We start from the raw sequence: 15,377 nt of genomic DNA, 5'->3' as shown, positions 1-15,377 counted from the left end.
TGAAATCTTTCCGTTATATGTACTTTACTTGCCTTTATATAAAGAAACACGTCTTGGTTCCCGAAACAATCTTTCTTTATGCTTATGAGATTCTTGTCTTGAATTCTTATGCAAGTAGTTACTTAAAGATTTTTATAACTAACTTTATAGCATGAAGATGGTTTATGTATAAGTATTTGTCCATGTACTACTGTGTTCTTTGATTTGTTTGTTTTACAGGTCAAAGGAGAAGAAGGGAACTCCAAGAAGGGTTTGGACCCTAAAGGCCTTCTCGAACGTAGGACCTTAGGTACGTACCCTCAACATTAGAATTTGCTTACAGTAAAGATAATGGCTGTGTGTGTGTTTCTTTGAATAAGCAATTTTCAGTCTGGTAGAGTCTTAACCCAAAGGACCCTAGGGGTACTTTCCCCTCAACCAGAATTGGCGACTCCGCTGGGGAACAACACTCTTGTTGTTCCTAGTTTGGGTAGTCTTCAAGCCAATCAAGGCTCAGCCCCTCTGTTTGCTGGCTCTGACTGTCTGATCTGTTCTTGAACTCTAAGCTTTTCCAGTTTTTTCAGTCTGTATTTTTATTTTTCTTGAATATCTTCAGATACGCTGTTTTTTCTGGATTACAGAAGCGTATATACACAAGTTGAACTAAGTGTACCCGCGTATACATAGGTTTCCTCAATTACAGTCGCGTGTACATGCATTCTGCACATCACTGCAGGCGCGTATATTATATAATTTTCAAGATTTATAAATTTTCTTTTTGCTGAATGTTTGTCTGGTGGTTTGGGTCAGTTTGAAGCAGTCATTTTCCAGTAATAGTCCTCTGTTTAACAGGGGGCATCTTGTTCTGAACTCTCTCTAGTTATAAGGAGTATTAGTCTTGTTTTCGTTGATTGCAAGCGTCATTGTTCTTTGACACACAAGAGTTCTGGTTAAGAATCTTGACTGCTCTGTTTTGGCAGAGTAGGAAGATTGGATTCAATCTTTGTGTTCATTTTGTTTTGATGACCTTTTTGTTTTCTTAACGAAACCATTTTTGTGACCATTTGCTCCTTCGTTTCGGGAAAGTTGTTTGTTACCATTTTCTTGAAACTTGTCTTTTGATCTTTTGGACTTTCATTGCTGCTTTTGATTGTCAAGAGCGATTTCAAACACATTTATTTTTGTTGGGTTTTCATCATTTGAAAGGTGTCAATTCACAAAAGTGTTTGGTTGCCTATTCATCAATCATTGGTGTCAGTATTTTTGAGAGCATTCTTTGAAAAAGACTTTTTGGCTTGATTGAAAGAAAATCTTTTGAAAGTTTTGAGTTTCGCTTTCTTAAACTTGCTTTTCATTTGATTTCCTTTTTTGCGAAGTGAAAGTGCTTTGTGTTTATCTTAGAACTTGTTTTTATTGTTTGGACGAAATGATTGGTAACACATCATCTTCTATCTAAGCATTTTAGTGGCAAGACAAATTTGATAAGGCAGCAACTTTCCTTCTTTGTTTTTAGAGTAGTCTTTAAATCTTGCATCCACATATAGTTCTTGCATTAGGATAGATTTGCATCTATTTTTAGACATATATAGTTTTGTTAGTTTTTGTGAGTGTGGAGTCTGAAAAGAAAAGGAAAATTTGTTTATATTAGAAGTACCTCTGAACCTCATAGAAATTGCTCTTCATCGAAAACAAAAAGTGCATGTGCATGTAGCTAAGTTTTATTAATTTCTTTTGCGTCCATAAAAACACCACAAGTTTCATCTCCATTACCTTGTGACTTAAAGAACAGCCTAATAAAATCAAGCGCTAATTAAAATCCATTAGAACTTTTTGTTTTAGTCAGTTACACCAACAAGTTTAGGATTTTAGGGCCTTGGATTAGGCGAGTGGAGAGTTAACTCTCCAAGGCCACATAAAACGTCAAACATAAGAGTCTGAATAACGAGAGTAAATCCAATAGTGTTAGGAAGACCAGGAAAGCTCCGGATCTGGGAGTTAAGCACGAGGGTCTGTGAAGACAAGGAAGAGAGATACCCCCTCTCCTACTTGTCCGAACTTACCTCATGACTGTTCCGCCTGGCTTCTGCGACGAGTTGGTACCCATAGTTGCCTCTCCTAGGGATCTACACAAGTGGCTGCGGAGGGGAATCCCGTGGCACCTGAGGTTGACGTTGTATCACTCTCGACAGTACTACTGGAGGGCACCCTTGCGAAGCTTGGGGGCTTGCACCGGCGCAGGCTGTTGTTAGGAGGTCAGCGTAACTTCCTCTGATACCTTCGCTGATAGGACTGGGCCCTCATCATCCCAGACTATCTTCGGAAGGCCCCTTATTTTCATTTTCTCGTATTTTGGTGTCTGGTCCTAATCACCTAGAGTGGAAATACATGGAAGTTGTTTGACTGGATGTATCTTTAGGGACTTTATAGTGTGTGCTCTGTGCTCCTAGTTGGCCTAGCTTTTAATTTTTTGAGTCTTTAGTTAGATCATAACAAAAAATTCAAAGTGGCTGATCGATCTCCAAGACGGTCTCGAAGACTTCGTGGTCTCTCGCCACCAAGTTTAGAGCCTTCTCCTAGAAGGCGCAGAGGCAATACTACGGTGGGTTTCGTCCCACGCCAGTTGACGCATCGGGGATTGATCCTCCTCTCGGGGACATTAGCGGCCAAGCAAGGTCTGGCACTTCTGAACAAGAGAGAGACACTCCAGTCCTTTCTCGAGTTCGCTTTCAAAACGTAGAGGTAGAAGAATTTTCAGAGTCATTAGTGGCACCAAATTCTCCACTACCATCTAGTCATCCAGACGTATTGCAATACGTTGGGACTCCGTCACATAGACCATCAAGTCCAAGTTACGCTACGCGCTTACCATTCATGACCACTACTGGAAGCATGGCTTCTACGAGTGCTACGACTATGCAAACCCCTACATCGGTGCAAGGGGGAGGAACCATTTCCATCCCCTCCACTTCCTTGTTCGGATCTTTTGCTAGCACATCTTTAGTTGGGTCTACCTCCATTCCGTCCACGAGTGGAAATGCCCAAACCAATGCTTTTGGTACTGGACTCTTCCCTTTTGGCACCCAATCACAGGGTATTCCATCGGTTCCGTTTAGTGCCGCTACGTCCATGATGGGCGGATCGGCTTCATTCCAGGGTTTTCCTTTCGGAAGTGGTCATATACCACATTCCAACCCGACGGTAGGATCCATGCCTTTTTCTTCTATAGGACAAAGCAGCAATCCTTTCCAAGGTTGGAATAACCCTGGGGTTAGTAGCGCAGGAACTGGGAATTCGTTTAACGGCCAACAAGGGAATAGGCCGTACTCCACGGTTAGCATGTTTCAAAGTATTCCTCCCCTTGCTTCGGCTTGGAATCCATATTAGGGGTTATCAACTCCCTACAATCCTTCTGGAGGAAACTTTGCCGGTTATGGAGGTTATACGGCAGGAGTTGGTCAAACTCCGAATTTTGCTGGACCACAAGGCTTGCCTTTTGGTTCAGCCGGTTCTACTGGTCACTTCGGGCAGCCTGGTGCCTCCCAAATTCCAGGACAATCTTTTCAGAGCTTTGGGATTTCTGCCCAGTCTGGGTGGAATCCCCTAGGTCCTCCTAGGCTTCCGTTTCTGGCAACGTTAAACTTGCCAGATCTCACTAAGTTAACAAATGACCCAATCAGGTATAATCCGGCCTGGCCTCCGGTCCCAACCAAACTCCCTTCAGACATTCCAAAATTCAAAGGGAGGAGTGGTGAAGACCCAGGCGACCATGTAACCACATTCCATTTGTGGTGCTCATCCAACTCCCTCATCGATGATTCGATTAGGTTGAGACTCTTTCAGCGCACCTTGACTGGTAATGCGGCCAAGTGGTATATAGAGTTGCCAGGGGGCAGCTTCACATCCTTCGCCGACTTAGCAAATATTTTCTTAAATCACTTCCAGTTGCCTGTCCGCTATGATGCCGGAACTGAACTTCTGGCCACCTTTCGTCAGGATAAGGCAACCCACATTTTTGATCATATTCAGGAATGGAGACGGAGAAAGAGGCTCATTAAAGCCGAAATTCCTCTGGAGTACCGTCTCGAGTGGTTTTTGAAGTCTTTACAACCCGAGATCTCCAAGGATGTCTCCATGTCTGGGGTCTATTCTGAGGAGCAAGCCATTTTTAGGGCCCAACAATTAGAATTGATCTACTCTCAGTCTGGGATCCTACAAAAGTACTTGCCAGATGCTCTTGGATCTAAGGTTGATTTAGCTAAGCCGAAGCCAGGTCCGCATGCGGATGGTATCGTTGGGTCAGTAGACACAACTACAGTGAACTTGTTGAATCAATTGCAACAGTTATCTTTGCAAACTGCTTCTAACAACCAAGTCACATCGTCTAATCCCCCCGCTTCCCAAACTTCTTCAATAAATGCCGTCCAATCTGATAATCCCAAAGGAAATCAAAATTCCAATGGAAAAAAGAAAGGACAAGGTAACAAAAAGAACCAGGATGGGAAACCTGATGCAAATAAATCCGGCAACAACGCTGGTGGTGGTAAAGGTGAGTCGAGAAAGAAAGTTAAGTTTCCTTGCAAATTATGCAATGGAGACCATCTAACTCATCTCTGCCCTAGGATTGAAGACGCTCAGCGCTTGTTAGGACAGCAAGGGACTTCTAGTTCGCAAGCTGTGTTAACTAACCTGTTTCCCCAAGGGCAGCAACTTCTTGCTGGCGCGAGTTCAAACCCTGGTACCTCCGCAGGGGGCAACCAGGAAGGGGACAAGTCGTCAAATGTTTTCATGATGGGTGCTCACGCTAATGTGACCACACGGTCACGCGATTATGGTGAAGGTGAAAATTCCAAGGGTAAATCAGTTCCCGAAACTAACAACCCGCTTCATATTGAGCGACCTTCTGTCGAGACTGTACCTCGGGTACCGAAAGGTCCCGCAAAACGCGCGACTATCAACCCTAATATTAGGGCAGCCCAGAATTACTCCATTGTTGAGGATCTGGCCCAGAGTCCATGTGCTATGTCCGCGTTAGAGGTTCTCCAGTCATGTCCTGCTCAACGAAGCGCCTTGCTATCGGCAATGGGGGCAGTAGATCCAAGTAATTCCTTAGCTCTCACTTTTGATATGAGTAATGTCAAAAAGAGACTTCCTCATCACATGGCTTTCCAGATAAAGTCTACCTACCAGAAAACGAATATTTTTCGGACGGTTGTAGATGAGGGAGCTTCCACGTGTGTCATGTCTATGTCATGCTGGAAGGCCATTGGATCACCGTCGGTTGTTCCTTCACCCACCCTATTGACAGCATTTGATGGTCATTCTCATAGGCCATACAGGATTATCCCGGCTTTTCCTGTATGTGTTGGAGGAAAGGTCGTTAATATTGAAGTAGAGGTCATAGACGCTAACCTAGACTATAATCTCCTATTAGGAAGGAACTGGGTATACGAGATGGATGCCATGGTTTCGACTCTGTTTCGTGTCATTTGCTTTCCTCATGAGGGGAAAATCGTTAAGGTTGACCAATTGGACTATTGTCCAGTTGATCCTCAAGCAAACTCTGACTCTACTATTCCTTTAGTGGGTAACCCCCATCCGCCTATTGAGAGTCTAGGAGTCGGGATGTACTCTTCATTGATGGGTACGTTTAATCTTCCCCCTCCTACAGCTGGTATAGATACAATTTCATCCTCCAGGGATCCTTTACGGAGAGAGTTTGTTCAAACTCCTTATTCTTCGAATCCTGGAACCTTAGCTTCATCTGTGACCACATCAGGTGACGACAAGGTGGGTGAAATAGAATCTCTTATATCTGCAGCAGAACCTAGATATGAATCTATCGATAACTCTACAGATAACCATTCTACTTCTTCCTCTGGGAAAGAAATAGATGGTGATGTGGCTCATTTTCGGACCCTTGATTCCACCTCTGCATTGGATTGCTCTGATATTGTTTTTCCATCGGATGAAGCGGTATTCGAAGCAATGATGGCCGTAGATCGACCTTTGGAAGATTTACATCGTCGGTTACACTTTCATTCCCCTGTGCATGAAGTCAAATCTCGGTCCTCCAGTTCGACTAGTGATGTTTGTACGGTCCCTTTGGCTCCAACACATTCATTTTCCGAAGAGAGTATATTGATTGGTTTGATCATCGTACCTATAAACATCCCTAGGAGTCAGTTGGCGGAGCCCCCTGATGGGCTCTACCTAAAGAAGTACTTTGCTTAGTTTTACCAGGCAATGGCTTCTTTGTACTTTATGTATATATTTATACATATATCGTCGAGCGTTTTCTGATATCAGTGCTTTTTGGTCTGCTGTGGCAGGTGCTGATGGATGATTTGGTCTATTTTGGGTTCGCCGATGGTGCTAGTCGACACACTCAGAATCTTGCTTCCGCAGCTTGGGTACTTTATTATCCAACTGGTCAATTGATGGTATCGAGAGGCGTGTGTATCGGTCCTGCTTCAAACAATATGGCCGAGTATACAGCTGTTATCAATTTATTATCCGAGGCAATCTCTTATGGGATCGACTCGTTGGTAGTATATCTTGATTCTCAATTGATAGTGTCTCAATTAAATAACATTTATCGGGTTAGAGATCCATTATTATATCGCCAATATTTAAGGGTGAGGTTGTTGCAAAGATCATTCATTTACATTAATTATTTGCACATTCCAAGATCTCAAAATTGGTTAGCTGATTCTATCGCTAATCAAGCATTAGACTGGCATATCAATCATTCATCATCATAAAATCATGCATCAAAAAGTCAAACTGTCTATATATATATATATATATATATATATATATATATATATATATATATATATATATATATATATATATATATATCATAAAGCGCCTCGAGTGTACATATGTGTGTCCAAAAATATACAAAATTGGGACTCAAATGCCCATAATCATGTCAGGCATATCTAATGCCTCGGCTCAGGATGAGCGTCTAAGTATGTCACTATAGCATTGGCCACGCGCCGAAAGACGCGAACCCAGTCACGTGGCATGCCAACCACATGACGCTGCATATCCGGAGGAAGGTCCTCTATCTCGGCCATCGGTACTCGGCAGCTCAGTCTCACCAAGTGTCGTTGGACGTTGTTTAGGGTCCGTTCCGTATCGGCAGCCGCCTCTTCGGCTCCTCGGCCGCGCCGTCCATGCCGCGGGAATCCATCTGGTCGTACAGGCCCAATGTCTGGAACATGATCATCATATTAGTCATTTGAATCTCATCAAAAAAAAATATTTTTCAAAATTCATCATTATATTTGAAAAATCCAAAAAATCATAAAATAATAAAAAATTCTCACCAATCTCGCCCCATGCTGCATCCGGTGGTAACACTAGATCAGGATCTACTCGGAAATCCAGCCCACCGTAGGGGTAGTCATCCACGGCGATGATTTGCTGCTCCTACCAGGTAAAGAATGCATCGTCAAATGCATTCCTTGGGACTTCCCCACCCCCCAGACGTTTCATCAAGTCAGCCCACCGGCCCATGCGTGGATCACGTGGGCTACTGATGGCAACTGCTACCCTGGGGCGGAGTGCGGGAACCTTCTCGAAGAAGAAAGTGCACAAGATGGTTCCGAACCCAAAATTCTTGGTATGTCCCCTCCTGATAGAAGTGAGTTATTCCTTCATGTTGGCCAGAAGAGGAGTACACCAGTCAAACACAGTAGTGAGAGAGTCCACTGCCACGCTCATGGTTACCCGTGACGCCTGATGTAGTGAGGATGATCCGTTCACTCATGCTATGGTGAACAAGATTATCCTGAGTGACAAACTCGCCACATGTGGGATAGAGATCTGGCTCCCGACCTTTCGATGACCCGGGCAGTAAATTTGTACATAGTCATCTACACTGAGGCTATTCCGTGTCCTGCCTCGGGAATGTACTACCTCTCCCCTTCGGGAAAGGCCCGTGATAAAATATATGTCTTCCACTTCTATCCTGAGTGGCATCTGATCAATCACAAATGCTTCCTCATCGACATCCCAATAATCAATGAGCCTCTCCAGCAGACGCGTGTTCGCTTTCATATTTGGTAATTTGAAGAATTTTAGCAACCCGCATCCCCGTAGGGCATCTAATGCTTCATCATTGCCCATGACTTCATTATCCATGGCTGAATGCTCTCTTTCACGCCATGTGATAGTCATTCTGGAAGAAAAAATCATTTTCATCCGTTAGTTTTGTTTATAAAATTAGTTCGCAGCGCACACGTGGGTTCCTATATACACAGTCGCGTGTAAGGCCGTCGTATATGCGAGTTCAATATTGCCAACCCGTGTGTACGCCGCAAATGAATTTTTTGCAAAAATCCAACGGTAAAACATCAACTAAAATTCCTAAAAACTATCACAATTAATTGCAAGACAAGTTTAAGGCTTACCTGGAAGTTTTCGGCAAGTTTGAACGGTTGAATTGGTCACAGGGAAGTTTGCTCCTTTTGCTCCACAATTTTTGCTCTCCAAGTCAAATGGTGAAAATGGTGAGTCCAAAATGCCTTTTATAAGTTTTGAAAATGCAATTTTTTTTCAAAATTTTATTTTGTTTGGCCTCATGTGACTTTTAACTTGGGAGCTTGGAATGCCGAGTTTGGTTTGTTTTTCAGGACATTTTGGACATTTTTCGACAGTTCAAGACGGTTCCATGACCGCTGACCCATCATGGCAGGTATCGTGTTTTCACTGGCATATAGGTTAGGGACACCATTTTTCCGTTGCATTATGCATACTAGCCTCCATGTGACCGATACATCTGCCGTAGGGTCCACCCCATCGTGTTATGGTTCGTAAGCCATTTTCACTCGCCGATTCTTTAAATCATGACACGATGGTAGAGCCATCCCTTTACATGGGCATCGTAGTTAGCACCTCACTGACATTTGTTGCCCATGCTGCTTCATTTTGAGTAGGCTAAGGACTCCTCTGTAGTCCCGCCATGACTTATGCGTTGAAGACTCATTCCTCTTTGCTTCTTCGCTTCGTTCTGGCCTTATACCCTAGAGGCTCCTATGTGTGTCAAGTTGTACTTCTGCATTGCATGTTGACCATTTGCACCTTTTGGCCTAGAGCCGGCTTCACTTGGACTCGTGTTTAAGCCAACTTTTGACCATGACGTCTGCGAAATCAACCTTGCATACCTTTGACTTCTGCAGCTTGACATACCCTGATCCGTGGAAGGAACATACCTCTGAGTGTCACCGACCAGTTTTCACCTCCCTGCATTGAGCATAGGAATGTTCCTTTCCCAGGAACTAGATCATCTATTTCACTGACACTCGTTCTTTCCACTGTACCATAACATTCTTTTATTCTTTTTCTGGCTTAACAGAAAAAGACAAAAAAATTAAATATTCCAAAAAAGAGCGGGAACAGGGACATTATTTCCATTTATTGTTGGCAACTAGAGTCAGTCGTGTCGCCCTTGAACAAAGCACTCAAAACAAAGTCTCCTCCGCATGGGTGGGATTTAGTTTGACTTAGGTACGCCATAACCTTGTTATTGAGTCAGTTCTTGTTGGGTCCCTATAATACTAGTGATTACCCCATTACTATTGTAGTTATACCCCTTATTTATATTGTTGTGCCCCTATTACCCCCATATTGTTATTTCTGTGCCCCATAGAATCCCTCTATTGTTATTTTTGTGGCTTTATATTATTATTGTTAGGTCGGCTGGATTATATTGTGACTCCTTAGACTCCTATATATAGAAAGGAGGTTTTGTCATTTGTATCATCCAAGAATTGTTCATTTATGTAATGTAAAGGAGGTTGCCCCCTCGAAGAGGCTGAATTCTAAGGCGTGGATCTATCTTTTCTATCTTTTTGTGAGCTGGTTTCATAACATTTGGTATCAGAGCTTTGGATTCTAGGGTTTCGCTGCTCCAAACAGGTCATCGTGGCATTTTCGCTATAACTTTTTTTCTGTGACGTTTCAGAAGTCGCAAAAAAAACCCATTTGAGAAGAAATGGCGCTGAACCTTGGGTCCGAATTTCAGAGCTTTTCGCGCGATATTTTCGGAGATATGATCTGAGGAAGTTGGTCTTTTTGCAGACTCCTGAATTACATTCAAAACAGGTGACCTGGGGAAAATCGTCATAACTTTCTCTCTGAGGATCGGATTGAAATTTCGTAAAAAGGTACAGAAAGAGGACGGACTGTAGTTTCTTGTATGTGTGTTTCAGATTCAAAGGTTGAAACAGTGACTCGTGGCACGTCGTACAAGTTCGCTCTACTGAACTAGTCTAAAGCAAGTCACTGTGGGAGATTTCACATAACTCTTCCTTGGAGAATCCAATTTGGCTCAGACTTGTGGCATTGGAAAGAGGACACAGAAGGCTACTACAGGTAGCAATTTCAGAATTGGATGATTCGAAATTACAGAGATACATCAGATTCAATATCAGGCTTCTATAAAGTGAAAAAAGGTGTGTAGTTTTTTTTAATTTTTTGTGTAAGCTTGGTTTAACGGAATTCAAAGGGCATAGTAAAGCATTATTATCGGTAACTGATGCCCCGAGGAAAGAAAATGCAAACACCTAGTAAGGAACCTGAAAGCTCTAGCATGACTCATGAAGAAGAGGAAGAAATGCTACATGATATATCAAAATTACAAGAACAAGTGCAACAAATGTCACGCTCACAAAAGCTAACAGAAGCTAAGATAAGTGGCGTGGAATCTAAGATAAATGGCGTGGAATCTAAGATAAAGGGCATGGAAGCTAAGATGGATGATTTGAAGACAGATTTGAAGACAGACATGGAAGAATTGAAGAAGTTGCTACAAGAAAGGGTCACTAATGGTGAAAAGGTAGTAAAGGAAACTCATGATGAGAACAAAAGAAATGTTAATCATGATTCCATAGACTCTAATGTTGGATCGAAGACTCACCATGTTCCAAAAATCGATATGAGGAAGTTTGATGGCAAGGATCCCGCCACATGGATATTACAGATGGAGCAATTCTTCGATCTCAATAATGTGCAAAACACACAAAAGGTACGTATGGCAACTTTATATTTGGAACCAAATCAGTTTGTATGGTATCAATGGCTTTGTTCTCGTAAACAATTTATCACTTGGGCAATTTTTACGGAAGAATTGATAGCACATTATGAGGATACAAAAAGCAACACTTTTTTTAGCCAATTGATAAGTCTCAAACAAAAGGGTTCAATAATGGAGCACATTGAGGAGTTCCAAAAATTGAACATAAGGGTAAAAGATATTCCAGAGGAGCATAGGATTGATGTGTTCATAGGGTCTTTAAAGGATAATATCCAACATGATGTGCGCCTTTGGGAACCTGATTCATTAGAGAAGGCATTCAGGTTAGCAAGAAAAATGGAAAGCAAAATTATGGCAACTAGGAAGCATACCACTCACAACTATAAAGACGGAAGTGTTGTTGCCCATAGTCTTCCACAACCTACAAGGTTGACACCACAACAATTGGAAGAAAAAAGAGCAAAAGGGCTTTGTTACAATTGTGATAGCAAATACACAAAAGGTCATAAGTGTGCTGAGAAGAAATTATTCTACATAGATTGTGAAGAGGAAGAAGAAAAGGAGCAAGAAAGGTCAAAAGAAGAGGATATATCCAGGAACAAAGCCTAGATGAAGAACAAATAAATCCGACCATATCTTGTAATGCATTGGCGGGAATTACCACTCCTCAAACCATCAAGATAGAAGGACAAATCAAGAAGAAAAAGGTAATAGTGTTGATTGATTCAGGAAGCACCCACAATTTTATTCATTGTAGGGTAGCAAAAGAATTGAATTGCTTCCTATATCCAGCACCAGAGTGTCAAGTGATGATTGCAAATGGAGGAACAATAAATTGTTCTGGAAAGTGCCATAATATCAAGCTATCCATGGGAGAATATGTATTGACTAGCCCAATGCTTTCCATTCCAATGGGAGGTGCTGATGTTGTACTAGGAGTCCAATGGCTACAATCCTTGGGTACAATAGCTTTTAATTTTCAAGAACTTTTCATGAAATTTTCTGTGGAAGGAAAGGAAGTTGAATTAAGGGGTATTGCAGGGAAACCAGGAAAGATAATCAGCTCTAATGGCATGACAAAGCTTCTAAAAAAGGAGCAAAGAGGTGTAATTGCACAATTATGTTCGCTAGATGTTTCCACATTGGAATCATCTATTTCTCCAGATCTCCAAAAAGTCCTGGACAATCATTCCAAGGTATTTGAGACTCCCAAAGGTCTCCCACCTATGCGTGATCATGATCATGCTATTCATCTGATTCCAGGAAGTGTTCCTCCAAACATCAGGCCGTACAGATATCCCTATGTCCAAAAAAGTGAAATTGAACGTATGGTTGCAGAAATGCTAGAGGCTGGTATAATTCAACCGAGTCAAAGTTCTTTCTCAGCTCCAGTAGTATTGGTGCACAAGAAGGATGGATCATGGCGCATGTGTCCAGATTATAGGGAGCTCAACAAGCTCACTATTAAAGATAAGTTCCCCATTCCTGTCATTGATGAATTACTGGATGAATTGCATGGATCAATTTACTTCACCAAGTTGGATCTTCGTTCGGGATATCATCAAATCAGAATGAAGATTGAAGACATTCCGAAAACGGCATTTAGAACTCATGAGGGTCATTATGAATTTTTGGTCATGCCTTTTGGCCTTACCAATGCACCTTCAACATTTCAAGGTTTGATGAATTCAATTTTCAAACCATTCCTTAGAAAATTTGTGTTAGTATTTTTTGATGATATACTAATCTACAGCAAGTCTTGGAAGGATCATGTTGAACATGTTGACAGGGTGCTACAACTATTGGAGGAGAAACAATTATATGCAAAAAGATCCAAATGTTTCTTTGGAGTCCAGGAGGTGGAATATTTGGGTCATATTGTATCTCATGAAGGAGTTAAGGTAGACCCTAGCAAAATTAAAGCCATTAAGGAATGGAAAATCCCCACATCCATAAAGCATCTGCGAGGATTTCTTGGGTTGACAGGGTATTATCGCAAGTTTGTTAAGAATTATGGGAGAATAGCAGCACCTCTAACAACATTATTGAAGAAAGATTCATTTTCATGGACTCCGGAAGCAACAAAGGCCTTTGAACATCTTAAAGAGGCAATGTGCCAAGCACCGGTCTTAGCTACACCGGACTTCACAAAAACCTTTATTGTGGAATGTGATGCTTCAGGAAATGGAATTGGTGCTGTTCTAATGCAAGATGAAAGACCCATTGCTTTTGAAAGTCGTCCAATCAAGGGAAAGTTTTTAAGCAAAGCTATTTATGAGAAGGAAATGTTGGCAATACTCCATGCACTTAAGAAATGGCGACCCTACCTAATGGGAAGACACTTCAAGGTAAAAACGGATCATGATAGCCTTAAATACTTTTTAGAACAAAGATTATCCTCTGAAGAGCAACAAAAGTGGGTCACAAAGATGTTGGGTTATGACTTTGAAATCATCTACAAAAAAGGGAAGCAAAATGTGGTGGCAGATGCACTCTCAAGAAAGGATGAGGATGTGGAAGCATTGTTGTGTGCCATTTCTATTATCCAACCAGATTGGATAAACGAAGCAAGGGAGGAATGGAAGAATGACGAAGAAGTGTGGGCACTTATTCGAAAGCTACAACAAGATTCCAGTACTTCTGATACATTTAGCTGGCAAAATGATTCGTTATGGTACAAAGATCGCTTATACCTCTGTAAGAATTCCCAGCTAAAACAAAAGATTCTTATGGAATTGCACACTTCTCCCTTAGGAGGGCACTCAGGATTTTTAAAAACTTACCACAGGGTTAAGAAGGAATTTTTTTGGGATGGCCTTAAATCAGATATTCAAAAGTTTGTGGCGGAATGTTTGGTTTGCCAACAAAATAAAGTTGAAACAATTAAGACACCGGGTCTATTACAACCTTTATCCATTCCAAGCCAACGTTGGGAGGAGGTTTCAATGGATTTTATCACAGGTTTACCCAAGTCTGAGGGAAAGAGTGTCATCATGGTGGTAGTTGACAGACTTACCAAGTATGCACACTTTTGTGCATTATCACATCCATTTAAAGCCAGTACAGTTTCTACTGCATTTATGGAAACAGTTCAAAAGCTACATGGAAACCCAAAGATTATTGTAAGTGACAGAGATCCCATTTTCACTGGAAATTTTTGGACAGAATTATTTTCTTGTCTTGGTACTCAGTTAGCTCATAGCTCATCTTATCATCCTCAATCTGATGGGCAAACTGAGATAGTAAACAAATGTTTGGAAGGATATCTTCGTTGCTTTGTATCTGATAAACAGACACAATGGGTCAAATGGTTGCCTCTGGCTGAATGGTGGTATAACACTTCCTTCCATACAGCAACAAAAATGACCCCATTTATGGCACTTTATGGGTATCAACCACCATCCATCACATCATATTTAAGAGAAAATTCTAAGGTTCAGGCAGTGGAACATCACATCGAACATCAACAACAAGTCCTCCAACTCTTAAAGGATAACCTCGTGTTGGCACAAAATAGAATGAAACAACAGGCAGATCAACATCGCAGTGAAAGAAGTTTTGATGTAGGTGATTGGGTATTCCTACGGCTACAACCATATAAGCAAATGTCCCTAAAGCAAGCTAAGAAGGATAATAAATTATCACCAAAGTATTATGGTCCGTACAAGGTGTTGCAAAAGATTGGTACTATGGCATACAAATTGGAGCTTCCTGCAGCTTCTCGATTGCACCCAGTTTTCCATGTTTCATGTTTAAAGAAGGTTATAGGCGACAAGCTCCCAGTTCAAACAATATTGCCAGAACTTGACGAGGAAGGAAAAATTATATTGGAACCGGAAGCAGTCACAGAAACAAGAACTCGACAGCTACGAAATCGATCAATTTCAGAGTATCTTATCAAGTGGAAGAACTTATCCGCTGAAGATTCCACATGGGAGGATGAGAATTTTATGCAGAAGTATCCAGAACTACTCAAGCGTTGAGGACAACACTTTTTTGAAGGAGAGGGGCATGTTGGGTCCCTATAATACTAGTGATTACCCCATTACTATTGTAGTTATACCCCTTATTTATATTGTTGTGCCCCTATTACCCCCATATTGTTATTTCTGTGCCCCATAGAATCCCTCTATTGTTATTTTTGTGGCTTTATATTATTATTGTTAGGTCGGCTGGATTATATTGTGACTCCTTAGACTCCTATATATAGAAAGGAGGTTTTGTCATTTGTATCATCCAAGAATTGTTCATTTATGTAATGTAAAGGAGGTTGCCCCCTCGAAGAGGCTGAATTCTAAGGCGTTGATCTATCTTTTCTATCTTTTTGTGAGCTGGTTTCATAACAAGTTCTTCC

This window comes from Pinus tabuliformis, chromosome Q (assembly GCF_031772625.1).
Source record: "Pinus tabuliformis cultivar Carrire ecotype Pingquan chromosome Q, CPIR1, whole genome shotgun sequence".
Taxonomy (NCBI): domain Eukaryota; kingdom Viridiplantae; phylum Streptophyta; class Pinopsida; order Pinales; family Pinaceae; genus Pinus; species Pinus tabuliformis.
The sequence above is the reverse complement of the archived record's forward strand: the minus strand, read 5'-3'. Positions refer to the sequence as shown.